The sequence below is a fragment of the Ahaetulla prasina genome, chromosome 3 (assembly GCF_028640845.1).
Source record: "Ahaetulla prasina isolate Xishuangbanna chromosome 3, ASM2864084v1, whole genome shotgun sequence".
NCBI classification, from domain to species: domain Eukaryota; kingdom Metazoa; phylum Chordata; class Lepidosauria; order Squamata; family Colubridae; genus Ahaetulla; species Ahaetulla prasina.
The window spans coordinates 23,972,349-23,992,211 of record NC_080541.1 but is presented as its reverse complement, the minus strand read 5'-3'; the positions used below and the strand labels follow the sequence as shown (position 1 = coordinate 23,992,211).

At 39.9% G+C, this 19,863-nt stretch overlaps 1 protein-coding gene across 10 annotated transcripts in view; it reads right to left on the bottom strand.

The window, feature by feature from the left end:
• The window catches only part of TRPS1 (transcriptional repressor GATA binding 1), a 305,789-nt gene that overhangs the window by 122,177 nt on the left and 163,749 nt on the right, over positions 1–19,863 (bottom strand). The window lies entirely within an intron of this gene.

Below are 19,863 nucleotides of genomic sequence, written 5' to 3'. Positions count from 1 at the left end.
GGTAATCCTCAATTTACAACAGTTCATTTAGTGACCATTCAAAGTTATAATGGCACTTAAAAAAAATGACTTATATCTGCTTTTCAAACTTACGACCATTGCAGGATTCCCTTGGTCACATGCTCAAAATTCAGACGTTGGGCAACTGACTCATATTTAAGATGGTTGCGGTCTCCAGGTGATCACTTTTTGCAACCTTCTGACAAGCAAAGTCAATGGGAAAACCAGATTCACTTAACAACCGTGTTGGTAACTTAACTGCAGCGATTCACTTAACAAATGTGGCAAGAAAGGTTTTAAAGTGAAGCAAAATTCACTTAACAAATGTCTTGCTACACACATACACACCCATACATGATAAAATGTTACAATTTTTTTTGGGGGGGTGAGGTAAAGGATTTGTTTTAAATGCTAGAAATCAGTATCTTTTCAGTTGAAATTTTAACCAAGAACTTTCACATTCTATTTTAATTTGGAAGATTACTTTCATTTCAAGATTCTTTGCATGGGGTAAATAGCAACTAGAAATGAAAACCTTGGCCACACATGCTTCACATCATAAAATAAGAGCAAGATCCTTCCTAATTTCAATCACATCCATGGCTGTTGTCTTCTTTTTTTTTTTCTTCCCCCAGCAAAATATCTTTTAAAAAATAAAAAGTTGATGAAGCTGGAAAATCTGCTACACCATGTGGTTCTTCAGAACCCTTCCTATAATTTGATAAACAAAATTAAAAGCAAATGTCATAGGATTTGAAGATGTGAAGAATATTTGGAAAGGGAACAATAATGTGTAACATTGTTGTATTGCATTATGCTCTGGCTATGGTAACAGCTAAATTGATAAAAAAAAAAGTGACAGTTAATTCATCCCAAAACATTTTACTATAGCCTTCAATGGTTTATAAACTACAAACATCAATAAAATCTTCCCAAGGGACTCAAACAAGAAGTCAAATGCTCTGACCATATCAACAACAAAACACATATCAGAAATTCTGCCTTTCTGGACTGATGCTATTGTAGTCTCCAGAATTTAAAATCAACCACTAATCCAGATTGATCTATGTTTGCAATCTTCACCTAGGTTTCTTTCACTCTCATTTCAGACTGTTCTTTTCAACTGATCTCTGTTCTCGGATAAGCACAGATCCCAGGGATGAGAATACAGTGCTCATGAATAAATCATAGTGCGCACAATCTTATCTATTCTGCTTAAATCCTCATTGTGCACAGGATAAAGTGGATACATATATATGGTTTTTTAAAAAACGATAAAAAAAATAAACAGTAAGACAAAAGATGGGAAAAAGTAGACCCAGATTTATGTACAATATGATGTATATATTTGGAAGCAAATTTAGAATTTAGAAATAATTATTTTCATAAACATATAAGGCAGTATGTAGCACTCTTTCAAGCAACAGAACTAAATATAAATAGTCGTTGCTGAATTGAATAGAATAGAATAGAATAGAATAGAATAGAATAGAATAGAATAGAATAGAATAGAATAGAATAGAATTCTTAATTGGCCAAGTGTGATTGGACACACAAGGAATTTGTCTTGGTGCATATGCGGTGTACATAAAAGAAAAGATACATTCACCAAGAATCACAAGATACAACACTTAATGATAGCCATAGGGAACAAATAAGCAATCAAATCATATTAGGAAACAGTCAATATAAATCTTAAGGATACCAGCAACAAGGTTACAGTCATACAGTCATAAGTGGGAGGAGATGGGTGATAGGAACGATGAGAAGATTAATAATAGTGCAGACCTAGTAAATAGTTTGACAGTGTTGAGGGAATTATTTGTTTAGCAGAGTGATGGCGTTCAGGAAAATACTGTTCTTGTGTCTAGTTGTTCTGGTGTGCAGTGCTCTATAGCAGGGGTCCCACCAAGTCCATAATTTTAAATCCCAGGGACCACTAATATGAATCCAGAGCGCCACTTGCTGAAGCGCCTGGACTCCCAGTGATGGGATGGGGTACTTCTGGCATTATCCCTCCTCTCTTTCTCTCTTTCTCCCCCCCCCACTCATTCTCTCATTCTGTCTCCTCCCCTCTCTCTTTCTCTCTCCCCCCTCTCTTTCTTTCTGTCTCCCCCACTTTCTCTCTCATTCTCTCACTCTCTCTTTCTCTCTCCCCCCCTCTTTCTCTCTCCCCCCTTTCTCTCTCTTTCCCCCACTCTTTCTCATGGGCCAGCCAGTGTCTTGGAGCTGAGAGGAAGTCAAGTGTCTCTCTGAGAGACCGAGGTGCAGGAGCACCAACAAGGGCTGGAAGAAACATCTGCGAGATCCAGCTCCCGCTCTGGAATATGGAGCGAATCTCCATTACTCCCTCCCCTTCCCTTGCCACGCGAGGAGTGACTGGGAAGGGCGGGCGAGGGATGGGGACAGCCACTGGTGCATTCAGCCGACAGGAAGCTACAGCAGGGGAAGAAACAGTCTGGGGTTCCCGCCACCCATTGCTTCGGCCCATCTTCACCACCATTCCCCCCCCTTGTACCATTACCTCATTCCAGCCGGTGAGGGCTGTGCTGCAAAGTTACAAATTGCCCGAACCTCCCTTAATAGCGGAGATTTACAGCCCCACCATGTGCTGCCTGGCCAGTCCGATCTTCCAGAGTTCTAATCACAGGACTGGCCATTGCTTATCCCAGAGCAGCTCTTCCAACCAGGTGTGCCGTGGACCACCAACATTTTCTACTGCTCTATAGCATTGTTTTGAGGGTAGGAGTTAAACAGTTTATATCCAGGATGCCAGGGGGAGGCGTTCTGTAAATATTTTCACAGCCCTTTTTTTGACTCGTGCAGTATATGTTAAAGTTAATGGTAGCAAATGGAACAAAAAATTCTGTCACTAAGCAATGTTATCATAAAGCTTATGTCACATGATTCTGCCATGTAGCAATGGCAGTTCTGGCAGCCTCCCGTTACTCTAGTTAAGCAAATCATCAAGGGTTGTTGGATGAGGATCTCGTATAATAGCAACTTCCAACTTCCTGCTGGCTTCCTCATTGACTTTTGTTTATGAAAAGTCAGCAGGGATGTTCACACGTCATGACCATATATGTCGTGTCCCACTCCTCCGCTGACGGCCGGGTCAGGGAAATCCGAATCAGGCTTGCCTCTGCAGCTCTGCCCAAAGTCCTAGCAAAGTCCTCAGAGCAGGCAGGAGACCAGTAAGTGACTTCAGCAAGATAAGTTCGACTTTGCCTGACTCAGAGACTGCCAGAAAGCAGATCCTTTATATAGGCCATGGGGTGTGGCTCCATGACTCAGCACTCATTAAGGCCTGCCCCTCCCTTCCTTCTGTTGCCTCCGCCTATCCAATCTTCTGATGCGAGGGTCACTCCAATCAGCAGCTGTTGGAAGTAAACTTTCCTCAGGCTCACATGCTGTGGAGGAGGGGGAGGGGTCTAGCTGCTCCGTTTGCCTGGGCATGGAGCCAGGGCTGGGGCCGGGGGATGCTCCCTCCTCTGCAGCCTGCTTGGGCATGGAGCCAGGGCTGGGACCGGGAGGTGCCCCCTCCTCTGCAGCTTGTCTGGGCATGGAGCCAGGACTGGGGCCGGGAGGCATACATTCCTCCGTGTTTGGGAGCAGATAAGCAGACCCTGGCTGCAATGAGAGCGGACAAGACACAACACTATAACTGTGGGATGTTTTAATTGTTGGAAATCCAGGCCAGCCTGAATTGTACTCCTGTGATGCAAGGGTGCTGCGATGGCCAGAACTTTGAGGAATGATTGCAAATCTCCTTTTTTCAGTACTGTCATAACTTTCAAGCATCAATGAACATGTGATTATTCACCCTGTAAACTATTATTTAGTAGCATTTGTAGTACATAGACTCTTAAGTGGCTAACGTCAAATAATAAAACCCTAACATCATTTTAACTGGTCACCATCCTTTTAGAAATCAGTGATTAGCAAAACCCCATGATCTGACCATAGCAATGAACTGATGTCCATGTTCCCCCGCCCCTTCAGATTACAACCAATATGCTCTAAAGTACTACACCAATAGTAAATTGCATTATATAGTTGTGTGGCCTAATATCTAATTGGAATTCCATGTTTTTCATGAGGTTATGAACTGCTGAGCTAATTCACATCTTTCACCCAGGGCATGTAGACTGAAGACCCCAGGAACACCAGCCTTAGAGAGTTTAATAATTTAGATTAGACTTGTGCTGTTGGATGGAAAGTACGCAATACCAATCTCAATTTATCTTTCAAGTCCAATCTTAGATACAATTAATAGAATCTTTGTAGAGTATGGAACCTTCTTATGAAGGTTCATTACAACCACTGCCTCCTTATTCTAGAGAACCTGCTCCTAAAACACACAAAATTCTGATGGACAAATCTCATTTAGTGGAATAACCCCATCCTCTTCTGATCCAGCTTCCATACTTGCCAGAAATGCTCTTCCTTCCATGATAGAATTATGTAGGGATGTGGCCCAATTGCATACAGTCCCCTACTAAGGGGACCTGAAACCAAAATCTCTAGGAATTGCTTGATCTCAGCCACTGAAGAAGTCTTCTAAGGTATTCCCAAATAGCAAATTGTTGCTGACATGCTTGATTGCCATGGTTGAAGAGTCACTGGATGTGCAGGGGACAGAGGAAATGAAAGGAGGCTCAGATTCCTCAGGCTGAGGAAGCATTTGGTGGAGAAAATGGCTGTGTATGGTCTCTGAATCAAGATAGAGTGAGAATTGGGAAATGATACATTTTTCTACCACAAAGTCATTGGTCATCAATCTTTTTCTCATCTTGCTTCTGGAGCAAGTGATAATTAAGATGTTCTGGCGCTATTGCAGGGAAAAAAAAGATTAATTATAATATCTTTTAAAAACATCTATTAAAAAGTGAATGAATATTTACACAGTTCTTCAATCTAATTCTTTTGCCAATTTATTAACATTTGTAGAATATACTCATTAAAATTGTTTATCCTCTTGTCAGTTCTTCTAATTCACATCATTTTATTAAATGCATATTTCATCTATACTCTATTTATCTAACTGAAGGTTTGTTTATTTGGATTTGGATTTTTTTTCTTTAAAGTCTAAATTAATCTTATGCCTGCTTATAGTTTGATTTTCCCTATTATATAGGTTGTGAAGTAAGCTTTAAAAAAAGGCATTATCCAATAAATTTAATGGGCCTATGTGGGGATATTCTTAAGCAACATTGTCATATTCTTCTATTCATATGTCTTCCTTTTAGAAAATTTAAACAAGAAAGAGAAATAAGCTTTACCAACTACAATATGCATTTACTCCAAAATGAATAGGGATGCACTTTGATTACGCTCTAAGCCATAGATTCCATTGTTATTCACATATTTATTTGATCTTCTTTTCTTCTAGGTTGTCCTAAGTGTTATTGCTTGGTTAGTAACACTTTTTAAGATAAATTATTACACATATTCCATTATTGTTGAATCTGTGCCCCAACTCGTTTTTCTTCTCCAGAGGTCAGAGGCACAGTAAACACCTTGGTAATATTTTGACATCATGTTTGACAGTATTTCAAACTTTATATTTCAGTCAGCTAAAAACCTACAAGACTTCCAGCTTATTCCATATATAGTTTTAAGACTATAAAGCTAGCATCGACTTACAGTATTGATTGATTGATTCTCTCTCTATTTGGGTAATGCTCAGTTTAGACTAATCTTTGAGATAGCGTTGATTGGGGAAAACCAGTGCTTTTTTAAACCTGGCAACTCTAAAATAGGTGGACTTCCAACTCCCAGAATTCCTTAAGTGCTTTAAATCCATACATCTTAATGCATGCTGATTGGAAGACTCTAGGAGTTGAAAGCCACCTACCGTAAAGTTGCCAAGGTTGAGAAATCCCAGAATAGACAATACTGGATCAAATTCAAAGTCAAGCACAGGAATTTGGATGCAGTGGTGACCAAGATGTGTGCAAGAAATTCTATTCAAACTAGAATAGATAGTGCTTTCCAGATTTTTTTAGAATTCCAAAGCAGGAAAAACAAGTAAAATCAGAACTAGGCAGTTAGGGGTCTCTGAAGACTTAATTATCTCAGACCCATAAAAATGTCCCATTACATGTGTATCACAAAATTTGCATTTTGTTATAAATTCTCTGTGTTACATATTAAAAAGCAAAACATGTGGGTACATCTATAATTTCAAAATATCTCTAGTTGATTTTAAATGGGAAAATAGGAAAAGTAATGATAAAAGCTACCGGTTTGGGCGAACTGGTAGTAAAAAAAAGCTACCAGTTCATCTGAACTGGTATTTCTGATGATCAGCTGTGCCACACAATTTATATTCGCTAGAAAGCAGGAAATCCTGCTTTCTAGCAAATCTAAATTGCGCAGCACAGCTGTTCCCCCCCTCGCTGTTTTACTTACCTTGTTAAGTCTCCTTTTTCTGCACGAAGCGCGTGTTTGGCATGTACTGCGCATGCAGCAAATCGGTGGCAATCCACGGAGGATTTCACCACTGGAAAATAGTGTCCCACAGGGAAAGTAGAGTCCCAAAAGCAACCACAAATTGAAATTATTTCTTTTCTTAAGCACTTTACAGAATAGGGTGAGGAGATGTTAATTCCTTATATTTTAAAATTTTACTTTAAAGTAAAAGGCAAACAGATTTGAAAATAGGTTTGGTACAATCCTCTTTCAAGTGCTATGTTTGTACATGTAGATAACTTTTTACAAGGAGAACGTTCAAAGATATAACTTCCCTGCTTAAATCACATATGCTGTCCTCCAGAAAAGGCAGCAGATTGTATAACCTTATTTATGCCTCTTACATAAATAACCTTACATTTCTCTGCTTTCAGATGACTTGGGTGTCTACAGAATTGCACAGGAGTTAAAATATGAATTAAACATCTATCGGGGAGAAAAATGTGAACGGCGGAGGTAGTTTCTCATCTCATTGAGCAAACGTTACAGTGCAAATCTGCTGCAGCAGAACTCGGAGGAGAATTTTGTTCAGTCTTCTGAAAACTAGTGTTGCTGATTTTGCTTTCTTGTTTCTGAGATGGAGAGAGGATTCGGGTGGGGGAACTCCCCAAAGACTGGAAAAAGAGACCATTAAAACCTGTCTTCTGCCTTTGGGAAACAGCATACAATCCACTCTTTTTCTCACCTTCCTCTGTAAAAGCATATAATCAAAAAATCTAACATTTACCATTTGATGCTACTTTTAACAGTAAAGAAGATGCAGTGTAGAATGTCGATGCAACACTTACATGCTCCTATACTGATCAAGAGACTGAATGTTACTATGGGTGAAAAAGGAAATGCTTTGTTTAACCCCCAGGTTCAAATGATTTCCAGGTGCTGACAATTATCACTTGCAGTGTTTGATATCCCAGAATCTACCTTGAAATATAAACTTGACAAGTTAAACTTTTCATGATGTGCACCAGCTTTTCAAAAGGCTTCAGACAAGGACAAATAGTCCAGTAATGGGTGAAAACAGCTCCCATTTACAAAAGAAACACTTCATTACCAACCTAGCTGTTTATTTCTTTTCGACTTGTTTAAAATCAATGCTTAATCCTTACTAGAATTAGCCTGTTTTGTCATCCAATATTTCTATGTTATTTTGTCTCCCTCTTCAGTAGAAAAACATATTGAAAAATCTTTGCAGCAGCTTTGGCAAAATCGTACATGAAATTCTGTACTCTCTTGCTTTAATAATTTTGTGGTTGCAGCAAAAATATTAATTGTAATATGTCACTCACGATTACTTAATTTCCAATGTTAAGAGAGTGAATATAGATTTAGAGTGCCACATTTCTTATTGTTTTCAGAATTGCTTTATTCTGTTTTGTTTGATTTCTAACAAATAACCAGACATGTATTTCATTTTAAAGAGATAAGAGAATTTTTTAAAACACACTTAATCCTTGGGGGAGGGGGGGAGTATTCTATGTTAGGATTTTATTGATTTACAATATTGTATACAACTCACTCCTGAATTTTGACAGAACATAACCAGGCAACAATACCAATAAAAGTAACAACTGTGAAACATATTGTTGAACAGTAATCAATATCCTTTTTGATAATAATTAAAATTTTAAAAAACTGTACCCAAAAGTACAGTTTAAAGGGTCATAACTTTCTGATGTATATTTCTTTAAAAATGTATGATACTGTTTTTTTGGAAAGGGACGATATTTATGAAGACCTACAGCAGCTTGAGACCAATTTTCTAACCACGGTTGATGGAAAAATGTCTACAAGAAAGACACACGCAAAGTGGCATACAATCCATGATTTTCCTCAAGGAACTGACTTAGAGACTCCTTTCCTGCTGACATTTCCAAAGCCATTTGAAAAGCCAATTCTGAAAATGAAAGGATAATCCAGAACAGGGGTAATCAAATTTTTGGGGCTGAGATACACACTTAAACATTGGAAAACACATGATGGGTATAATGTTTGCCACGGATATCTTACTGGGGGTGCCCAAAAGCTGCCATATGTAGCACAGCATAACCTAATCTAGTAGTACGGAAACTGGAATGCTTTCTACTAGAAAAAAAATAGAGTATGATGCTAGGGTTTTGCTTTATAGCACAATAACCTTTTTTTTTAAAAAAAAAAGTTATTTAAGATGGTCAGCCTAGTGAATACAAGGAAGCTGTGTGATTTATCTTGCTTCTGGGCATCATGCTGGCACCTGTCAAATAGACAGTATTTGAATCAAGACCATCACCAGGAAAAACAGTAATATTTTAGGTATGCGCACGATGGTGAAAAGCGTTTTCAGAATCCCCCACAGCAATTGAGAGCGAGGCACAACTATCAAGTCATAAAAGAGAGATGAATCTAAGGGTGCCATAACAGAAGCAGCGATAATGATAAAAGAATATTTAAAGAAGCCAACTGGCTTTGAATCTGCATGCCATAAAGTACACAGAACTGCTTCAAAGAATTATAATAATTCCTGTTGGCTCCTACACAGCTATTTCTTTGACTGATTAAGAGTTCTTTGGTTTGGACTCTTGAGTATTTTCGGGCTGTATTAGAAGACTGTCATCGCTTCTGGTTGCAATATACAAATGACAACTTTATGAATTTTGACACATAAAGTATTCTAATGCTGGAGCTTTTCAAAAAGCAAAGTACTACAGTAGTATATAAAATCATTACCCTCCATAAAATAACTTTTTCCAATTCTGTCTTTCAGTTCTTTTACTACGGTTTACGCAAGGCTATCATATGCTGTTCTGTTCACCGAAAGCAATTACCGTCTTTTTCAAATATATTTTTTATTTATATTATTAACTTCATTCATTTTATCTGTGCATTAATAAAACATTAGTTAAATGATACCCTTAATCTTAAATGCTTGGATCAATGCTCAAGATGTAATATTGCCCAAATATAACAAGGCTGTTTGTGAGGTAATTGGCTTGTAGTTCTTCCTTGCTTCAAGCTGTTCGTTTACCAATTTTCTTTTAAGTATATTTTTAATACCACCCAGAGTCCAGAAAAGCAGTCAGTACCATGATCATATGACAGCAATGCCAACTAAATGAAGCCTATTAAGACTGAAATTACGTCTACTTGATCTTAAAGTCTCAAAGATTAAAGCATCACTTCAATCAACCGACCACCACTTTTGTTCTTGTACGCTGCAAAAACGTCTTGTTGTTTGTTAAACAACAGATGTACAACTGTGATTCTGAAATCTGCTGTCAATCCTGATGTGCAAGCAACATAAATATGAAGGGAAAGTTTGTTTGGAAACAAACCCATCTGAAGAGTTATATCTGGTATCTTTCAGGAAAATCAATCAACAGCGTCAGTTCAAAAAGTCAAGTTTCTTTTCTGCTTTAAACATGAGTGCTGGTTTGGAAACTTGTAAACTCAGAATATTCACTTTCATATACCTGTGAATGTGTGCATACATGAAAGTACAAATAACCCTAGTAAAATGGGGGAAAGTATTACATATGCTGAGCAACTGCAAAAGATGCATATACAACAAAGGGAATCTTAAAATAGCTGAAGCGTATTTCCTTTGTGATTCACTCTGCAAAACCCCAGTGAGTTAGCATAAATTTGTCAATTTATACTGTAGCAGGAAATGACTGGGGTTAAGACGGATAGAGTGAAGAGAGGTGATATCAGGAGCCAGAGGAAAAAGATAGCAATCAGAACCTTTGCTGTCCTTTGAATCTATGCGCTCGCTGTTCAAGATAGAGCTGATTTCGCCCTTCAAACCAAAGTAGAATTTGATGAATTATGACTATTGCTACTGCATAGTGTGGAAAAAAGATTGCTGCTTTGTGTGACGTGTATTTGTGCATATGCAAGTTAGCTACTGCAGGACCGATGCCAACTCTCACCACAGGAGGGCATATTCAAGCAGAGAAAACTGTCATGGAAGTGATAGGCCATTTCACAAAGTAAGGGCGAGAGTGAAGCCAACTTTTTTCCAGTTTGTGAGAACTGCATGATAAAAGTGTAATAACAGCATCCAAAAATGTGTCCAGCTCAGTTCAAAGTTAGCACAGAGAGCTTCTGCCTTGTATGGAAACTAGGAAACTAAAGAGCTTTACAAAAGAAGAAGTTGATGACAAAGGCGAAGAAGCAAAGTTTTAATCTCTCACGTCTGCCATAGCAATCCATGCACATCTCATCCATCCATGTATATTCACATTATTTTATCATTAATGTGTAATATCTTTCTGTGCAGACAATGAAACTAGCATAATTAAGGATGAGGAAAATCAGAGGGGAAGAGGCATAAATCTCACATTAGAAATACTACAGTTAGAGACTAATGGGGGGAATTCTTCCATCTACTACTTAGGATCTAACTCTGAACATCAGGTAACCATTCTGGAACAAAAGAGCTGTATTACAAAAAGCTGTATTGCAACTCATTACAAAGTTGTAGCTGCTTCAGTAGGGTTACTACTCCAAAGATATTTAAAAGTAGTGTTTTGAAGTTTGTGGGGCATAACACATCTCTGTAGCTCATTAAGGCAACCCCCCTTTTTAATATTTTCCTGTAAGAATGAAGACAAAGACGCAGATGTTATAAAAATCATGTAACCAACACAAAAGGAGAAAAAGGGAAAGGGCTGCTTTAAAGAACAAACTACGCTCATGGGAGAGCCAAAACTCTTTATACAACCTATTTTAAAGGGCTACCCAGCCCTAAAAACCAACCATAGCTGGTCCTTCATTAATGGTTCCCTCTCCCCATTTCCTCCAAATCCACTGGTTCACTGAAGAAATCTGGAATTGGGGTGGTCCTTTCAGACAGATTTACTTTCATTTCAGGGCAATGGGATTATTGGCATTGTTCAAACAAATCAAATCATAATGATCTATATCTTAATTATTTTTCGTTTGGAAGGACATAATGTACTCTGTAAGGTGCCCTTGAAAACATTCAGATCCTGGATAATAGTTTTTCTGAGCTGTATAGATAAAGGTTCCATATATATGATATGTTGAGACTCCCCCCCTCTTATTAAGACACTGCAACCCCTAACCTGTTTCATCCTACAACAGTAAAAGAAAGAGGAACTTCACATGCTCTTGTTCTTCTTTGACAGCAGTTAACCCTAAGCACAAAATTAAAATATGTTTTAATAAATTTCTCATAGTTGCTACCGTGTAAAACTTAAAAAATATTTAGATTGAGTTAAGCATATTAGCATATTACATTGTTTTAATAATTTCTTTTTCCACTGTAGTGTCTTCATAGTAGTTTACAACTTTAGTAGGATTTTTCTAAGATTTACATGCATAACATTATCGCCATGTTAGTGTGTGTAGGTGGGGAAAATGTACCAGCTTAAAATCTAATATTTTCATACCTTTAGTATGAAGCTAAAGTTTATAAGCTAAAAAATATTCTATATCAAAAATGGAAGTTTTTAGTTATCATGAGATATTAACCATTAAGCCCATTCATAAATTACTGTTCTTTACTTTTTTCCCCTTTTTAACTGTCAATTTCTGTACATGTTCTTAAAGGAGTTTCTTTTCATACAAATTGGTCAAAATATGATGAACTTAGTAAACAAGTTGTTCAGCCAAGCACTACAAGGATGTCAAATTCATAAGTGGGATGATATAAAACTAGTAGCAACTACACTGAATTATAACCAGCAAAAAAAGTCACGTGTTAAGGAAACCACATAAGTTATCCTAAAGCCAACAGTAAGACTTAACATACTTTTCGTGTTCAGACTTCTTTCTACAATATAATATTGCTGCAAGATCGACTAATGATAAGAGCTGCAGAAGGCCAGAAAAAAAAGAGACAGGAGAAGAGAAGAAAATGGGGGAAAAAAAGAGAGAAAAGAGAGAGAGAGAGAGAGAGAGAGAGAGAGAGAGAGAGAGAGAGGGAGAGAAGTGAAATGAATTGAATGGAAAGGAAGAATTCTAGAGATGGAAACTCAGCCAATATTCCATTTGTAATTTGTCACACTACTACACAATAAGACTTGGACATGAATGCACTGCCAATTTACAATTCAAATAAGCTCCCTTGAATTTTAAAAGAACGGACTGTGTACACATCAGTCAGGGTGACACCAAAATGCCCTGTCAAGTTAATTTTAAATGCAGGTTTTCTGTGCTACTGTTAACTAATCACTATCATTACTCTTGTTTAAAGATGAAGGCCTTTTGAACAAAATGTAAAGGCATGATCTCTTTCCCCAGCCTTTGCTTTTAATTCCTACCTAGGTTCCTAGAAATATTTATTTTACATACTTGTCCCAGGACTCTTTTAAATGAATGCAATATCACTGGAAGTCATGATGATAGCAAGAGGCAAGGCCAATTGTACTGAACTCAGTTTAAATAGAAAATACAGCCAAAAAAAAAAAAAGAAGAAGAAGAAGAAGAAGCTTTTTTTAAAAAAAAATTCTGTGGGAAAATTCACTCCTTGCAAATGAGAGGTGGTAGACTTGGAAGGGGGAGAGTTGACACCCTTCTACTAATAGGAAATGAAAAACCCCTACTGATAAACATCTGGTTAATGAGAAATTGATTAGAATTGTCTTTCAACAAAGGGAAGTCTTCCTTACTTCTTTCTACATCTTTCAAAAAAAGAGAAAAGCAGCAGACAGAAAAACAGATGTGATTTGGTGGTTGTGGTGTGGTGTGGTGTGGTGTGTGTGTTCCATAAAAGGAAATCAGTATACCAATATAGATGACATTTATAAAAAGTAAAAGAAGAAATATTATTCATACAATTACCAAATGGAATAAGAATACTCCTTTCTAACTTTTTGTGCATATTTATTAGTGACACATAATTAATAATCTATCCTTTTTAGTCATTGAGTCTAAAGAACAATGAACAACAGATGATACCTCAACCTAATAAACCTATTGATCATTTATCTCTTACTTTAATAAGTGAACTGAATAGACAGAACATTCTGGGGCTCCACGCCCCCATGCGCCAAAACCTAATAAAAATTGCTCAATTATATAGAGATATTATTTTTGCCTGGTTTTATGAGATATCCATATCTTCCAAACTTTTTATAGGTATTTTTGGAAGGCAAGTTTTTAGTTTAAAACCTCCTGGCATGGAAACATTTTAACTATATTTTAACCCCTCCCCATGTGGAAGAGTCTGAATGACCGAACCGGGTTAAAGACGATTGGGACGTTATGATGGGGGCCCGATCGAGGACCGACGTTGTTCTTGTAATGACAACGGCGGTGATAGGGTCCTACCATCCTACATTCGTTTGTCATCTAATAGCATCGCTTTACCGGAGGAGCTTTAAATTCCATCTATTGTCCGGAACTTATTGTGACCATCTGATTGGCCAGATTAAGACTGTTACCATCTGCCACCCTCTATAAACTCCGAAATGTACTCGCGATCGCAGCTTCTTAACCTGCGAGTTTCCCCCCTCTCGCGGGCATGGCCCTCCACTTTATCGAAGGCCCACCTTGATGACGGATTTTGGAATCCCGAGAGGTGGCATGCTTCTAAGAGGAGGCTTAGGGGTTTTTTAACTATGTGTTATAGTAAATTCTTATATAATTTATCCAGGGGGAAGGATGGGATGGCGAAGTTAGGTTCAGGGGGATACCTATCGGAGCCATTGCTAGATCCTGTGCCAGCTCGCGGCATAAACATCATCGATTCTGAGGTGGAAGAAGAGGCTAGAGCTCATGGTCATGAGGGTGGTTCTATCTGCACGGTGGGTGGGAGGGGCAGGTATGGCAGACGTGGGGGCCCATATCAGGTTCGGGGAGTGCGCCCGCGCTATCTACGAGCGATTGCGCACTCCGGTCCCCCGGTAGTTTCCCGTTTCCCGAGTGGCTTAAATCCCCAGAAGCTGGACCTTCGCCTGATGTTATGCAATGCCAGGTCCGTTATAAATAAAGCCCCCCTCATCTCCGATCTTATACAGACCTGATTGGCATTTTGGAGACCTGGTTGGGCACGGAAGGGGGGGTTCCCCTGGTAGAGATGTGCCCACCGGGTTTCCGTGCATTCCATCAGGCGAGGGCCCAGGGTAGGGATGGGAGATTGGCGGTTATTATCAACGAGAGTCTTGAGCCGAGGGAGATCACTGTGCTAGATAACCGGATGTGAGTCCCTCCTTGTGAAGTGGGGCCGTGGGGTTCAGGTGGGTTTACTGATCACATACCTGGCTCCTTGCTGCATGATAGAAACCCTGCCTGAGCTATTGGAGGTGGTCGCTGGGACGGCAGTAGAGACCCCCAGGCTTATGGTCATGGGGGATTTCAATCTGCTGTCGGTGGGGATAGCATCCACATCAGCTCAGGAGTTCATGGCTTCCATGACGGCCTTGAACCTGACCCAGTTAGTGAACGACCCCACTCACATCGGGGGAAACACTCTGGATTTGATTTTTGTCTCTGGACAGAGGTTGAATGATCTGGAATTAGGGGAGTTAGTTATCAGACCCCTGTCATGGTCAGATCATTCGCTCCTTCAGCTGGACTTTCGAACCGCCGACCCCCACCGCAGGGAGACGGAACGACTCGCTGGTTCCGTCCCAGGCGCCTGATGGACCCTGGAAGGTTCCAGACGGAGCTTGGGCCATTCCCTGAGGATTTAGCCCACGACTCGGCTGGAGCTCTGGTCGCCACCTGGGATCGGGCGGCGGCTGGTGCTCTAGATCGAGTTGTGCCTTTGCAGCCTCTGACCCGGTGCCGATCTTGTTTAGCCCCTTGGTACTCAGAGGGGCTGAGGGAGATGAAGCACCGGAAAAGACACCTAGAGAGTATCTGGAGGGCCAGCCGCTCCGAATGACCGGACACTAGTTAGGTCTCAAATTCGGACCCATCTAGTGGTGATGAGGCTGGCAAAACGGGAGTATTTTCCAAACTCATTGCATCAGCAGATAACCGCCCAGCCTGTTTAGGGTGACCCGCTCGCTCCTCCATCAGGGAGCTGTAGAGGATCCCTTAAAGGGTCGAGCTGAAGAATTTGGACAATATCTGTTTGATAAAATCGCTCAGATTCGGGAAGGGTTGGACACAGATTGGGTAGATCCGGGCGGGGTGGGGGAAGCAGGTCTTGATGTTACTATCTGGGATGAGTTTGATTCTGTGGCTCCTGAGGACATGGACAGGTTAATGGGGGGATTGAATGCGACCACATGTTTATTGGACCCGTGTCCCTCCTGGTTGGTACTGGCCACCCGGGAGGTGACATGAGGCTGGCTCCAGAAAATTGTGAACGCTTCTTTGATGGAGGGTGTTTTCCCTACCGCTTTGAAAGAGGCGGTGGTGAGGCCCCTCCTCAAGAAGCCTTCCCTGGACCCAGCTATTTTAGCAAATTATCGTCCTGTCTCCAACCTTCACTTTGTGGCAAAGGTTGTCGAGAGTGTGGTTGCACGACAGTTGCCCCAGTACCTGGATGAAACTGTCTATCTTGATCCGTTCCAGTCTGGTTTCCGGCCTGGTTACAGCACGGAAACAGCCTTGGTCGCGTTGGTTGATGATCTCTTGAGGGCTCGGGACAGAGGTTGTTCCTCTGTCCTGGTCCTATTAGATCTCTCAGCGGCTTTTGACACCATCGACCATGGTATCCTGCTGCGCCGGCTCGGGGGACTTGGAGTTGGGGGCACTGTTCATCGGTGGTTCTCCTCCTACCTCTCCAACCGGTCGCAGACGGTGTTGACAGGAGGGCAGAGATCAGCCCCAAGGTGCCTCTTATGTGGGGTGCTGCAAGGGTCGGTTCTCTCGCCTCTTCTGTTCAACATCTATATGAAGCCGCTGGGTGAGATCATCCGTGGTCTTGGGGTGAGTTGTCATCTATACGTTGATGATACTCAGCTCTATATTTCCACCCCTAACCACCCCAACGAGGCTGTTGAAATGATGTCCCAGTGCCTGGAGGACATACGGGTCTGGATGGGGAGGAACAGACTCAGACTCAATCCCACCAAGACCGAGTGGCTGTGGATGCCGGCGGCCCAGTACAATCAGCTAATTCCATTGCTGACCATTGGGGGCGAGCTATTGGCCCCCACGGAAAGGGCTCACAATCTGGGCATCCTCCTGGATGTACAGCTGTCTTTAGAAGATCATATGACGGCCGTCGCCAGGGGAGCTTTTCATCAGGTTCGCCTGATACGCCAGTTACGCCCCTTTCTGGATCGGGCTTCCTTATGCACGGTCATTCATGCCCTTGTTACATCCCACCTGGACTACTGCAATGCTCTCTACATGGGGCTCCCCTTGAAGGGTACCCGGAGACTCCAACTGGTCCAGAATGTGGCTGCACGGGTGATAGAGGGAGCACCTTGTGGCTCCCGTGTAACACCCCTCCTGCGCAGTCTGCATTGGCTCCCGGTGATCTTCCGGGTTCACTTCAAGGTACTTGTTATCACCTTTAAAGTGCTCCATGGCTTAGGGCCGGGATATTTACGGGACCACCTACTGCCACCAGTAGCCTCTCACCGGCCAGTGCGCTCTCACAGAGAGGGCCTCCTCTAGATACCGTCAGCTCCTCCTCCTCTGGATACCGTCAGCTAAACAATGTCAGAGATGGCCTTCTCTGTGGGGGCTCCTACCCTCTGGAACGAGCTCCCTCTGGGGCTTCGTCAACTCCCCGATCTCAGGACCTTCCACCACGAGCTGAAGACGTTGTTGTTTCGAAGAGCAGGACTAGCGTGAACATAGTTTTAAATTGGGGTTTTAAATCAGGGGTTTTAAACGGGGTTTTAAATTTGTATTTAAAAGTTTTAGGCCATCAATTGAATAAGTTTTCTATTCTTCTTTTAGCTGTTTTATATGTATTATATGTTTTCTGTTGTTTTTATTGGCTGTGAACCGCCCTGAGTCCTTTGGGAGAAGGGCGGTATACAAATATAATAAATAAATAAATAAATAAATAAATAAATAAATAAATAAATAAATAAATAAATAAACAAACAAACAAACAAACTAATCCTTCTATGATGGGACTGTCAGAATCAAGTCAGGTCACATGAGAAACGGATAATATTTTATTTACCTCTGATCCATGATATGCCTTTTCATTTTGTCTGAATGGTTCAAATGTGTGGCTGGGGGTGTTACAATAGCAGCAAATTGTTGCTGAACTGAAGCACTGGAGGGCTAGGTACAGAGGGCAAAATGATGCTTTAAACTGAAGGCATCCATATTGCTTCTTATCTACCCTACAACCAGAATACAAATAATCTGAGCTTTGGAGGAATTGAAGATTTTTTAAAAAATATGAAATAGTAGCATGAAGCCTAGACTAACAGATATCAGGAATAATAAATCAGGAAACAAGGTGGTTGAAATGATCACAGATTTATTGCGTGCTAATTTTCTACAAGACTCTGAACTACTAACAATCAAAGCAAATTGGAGACAGATAAGAGTCAATGGAATTAAAGGTGGGCTGGACTTAAATCTCTTGCGGTCATGAAGGGATTCGAGACTGATGATGTGCTTGACCCCTTCAACGGGATCTGTTTGGCCTCTTAAAATGCTCCAAATGAAAAAAAATATGCAAAAAAGAGGAATGACACTGTGAAGCCAACAGAAGGATGAGAAAATAGATATGAAAAAGCAAGTAGAGATATGAATAATATACTTTGCCGCTTCCAATAATATTCCACAAGCTTGCTACTCATTTGTTAGGCTCAGTTAAATTAAGGTGCAAACACATTGCACTGAACAGGTTCTAGGGGTTAGATATTATAGCAAAAGTGGCTTGTAAATAGGGTTTCAGAAAAAAGCATTACAAGATCAAGGTGCTTAAGGTTTTATCTGCCTACTCTTTTTCCAAACTCAAACCAACCCAGCAACTTTTGTGGAGGTGAAAATATGTAAATTCTATGTAATCCTTTGTTCCTTCCCTCTGGGTAATGATGATGTAGTGAAGCTGTTCTAATCTTTGTTGTGATGCAGTTAGAACCGAAAAATATTTTCCCCTGAGACAAGATGAATCTCAGTCACTCTCCTAGCAGAGAATACATGAAATAACTTGAAACAGATATTTTAATTTAGTTAACAATCTGGATAAAAAAAAAAATCTGGTTTGGATAAACTATTATCCTCAACTGAAACCAGAACTAAATTTTACTTTGAAGTTGAAGAAAACTGAGTTCCTTTATTTTAAAACATTTTATTTTTATTTAAAAGACTGGACTTCCTTAATCTTTAATACAATAAGTGGTTTCCCTCTAAAAACATAAAAAGGCATCTTTTATATGTGTCAAAGTGATATCCGTGTGAGATTAACTATTATTTAAATGGTCCTATAGAAAACTATTTAGAATTTCAGATATTTACTAAACTATAAAGTTAAAAAAACAAAAAAAACTCTTATGGACTATCAAGCAGCCAGACTTCATTATCATCAGCAGTGCCTTGTCTTTCCAAAACATAGATTAGAAGAAACAGAAACAACGAACCTGAAATAATAAGATTTTAAATACATCTGACTTGTAATGCTATGAGATCTTCTACGAAGCTATATCATTTTATATAAGAAATGCCAAACTAACAAGTAATAAATGGGGGCTGGAAATTTTATGATGGTATTTCTTTTAAAATGATTGTAGAGAAGGATGAATAATATGGATCCAAACTTTTCATGAAAAGTTTTGACAAGTACAATTCGTTATCACTTACTTTTGGGCTGATATTTTGCTGATTAAGAAAACATTACCTTACTCTCACAGCTGGCTTTGTCATAACCCGTGACAAAGCTAATTAGCTAAATATGACTTTGTCATAATCACCTAGTGAATTCTAATTAGCTGCATATGGTAAACTGAGGCATTGGGGATTTTGTTAAACTTTTTATTCCATCTTTATCATTTTTATACATAACTCAAGGTAGCAAACATACTTAATAATACTCTTTCCTTTCGTCTATTTTCCCTGGGAGATGGAAAAATAAGAGTGTGGGACTCACCGTTTTCTAGTTTCTAGGCCAGCACATTAATCACTGCACCAAACTGGCTCTCACAAGTTATAAATGGCATTGAAGAGAATCAAGGAAAGATGCAAAGATAAGGAAAGGGAAACCAAAGATACTTTAGGCTTCAGTTATGCCAGGTGAACATCTGACTTGTGCTTTCTTCTCTTTCATTTCCTAATACAAATTTTCACTGTTAAGGTTACCCGTTGTTATCTGTTAAATCTGCAAAAAATCCTATCATGGCAATTTCTTCTAAAGCTTCAAACAAGCATCAGGATAAGTAAGCTTTAGTTCATATAGCCTAGGTAAGCAATGGGGGGAAAAAATCCAGAATTAAGTATTCTCTGTATTTTTCAGATGAGTTGTTTGAGTTAAAATTTACTTAAAGGTAAAGGTAAAGGTTTCCCTCGCACATATGTGCT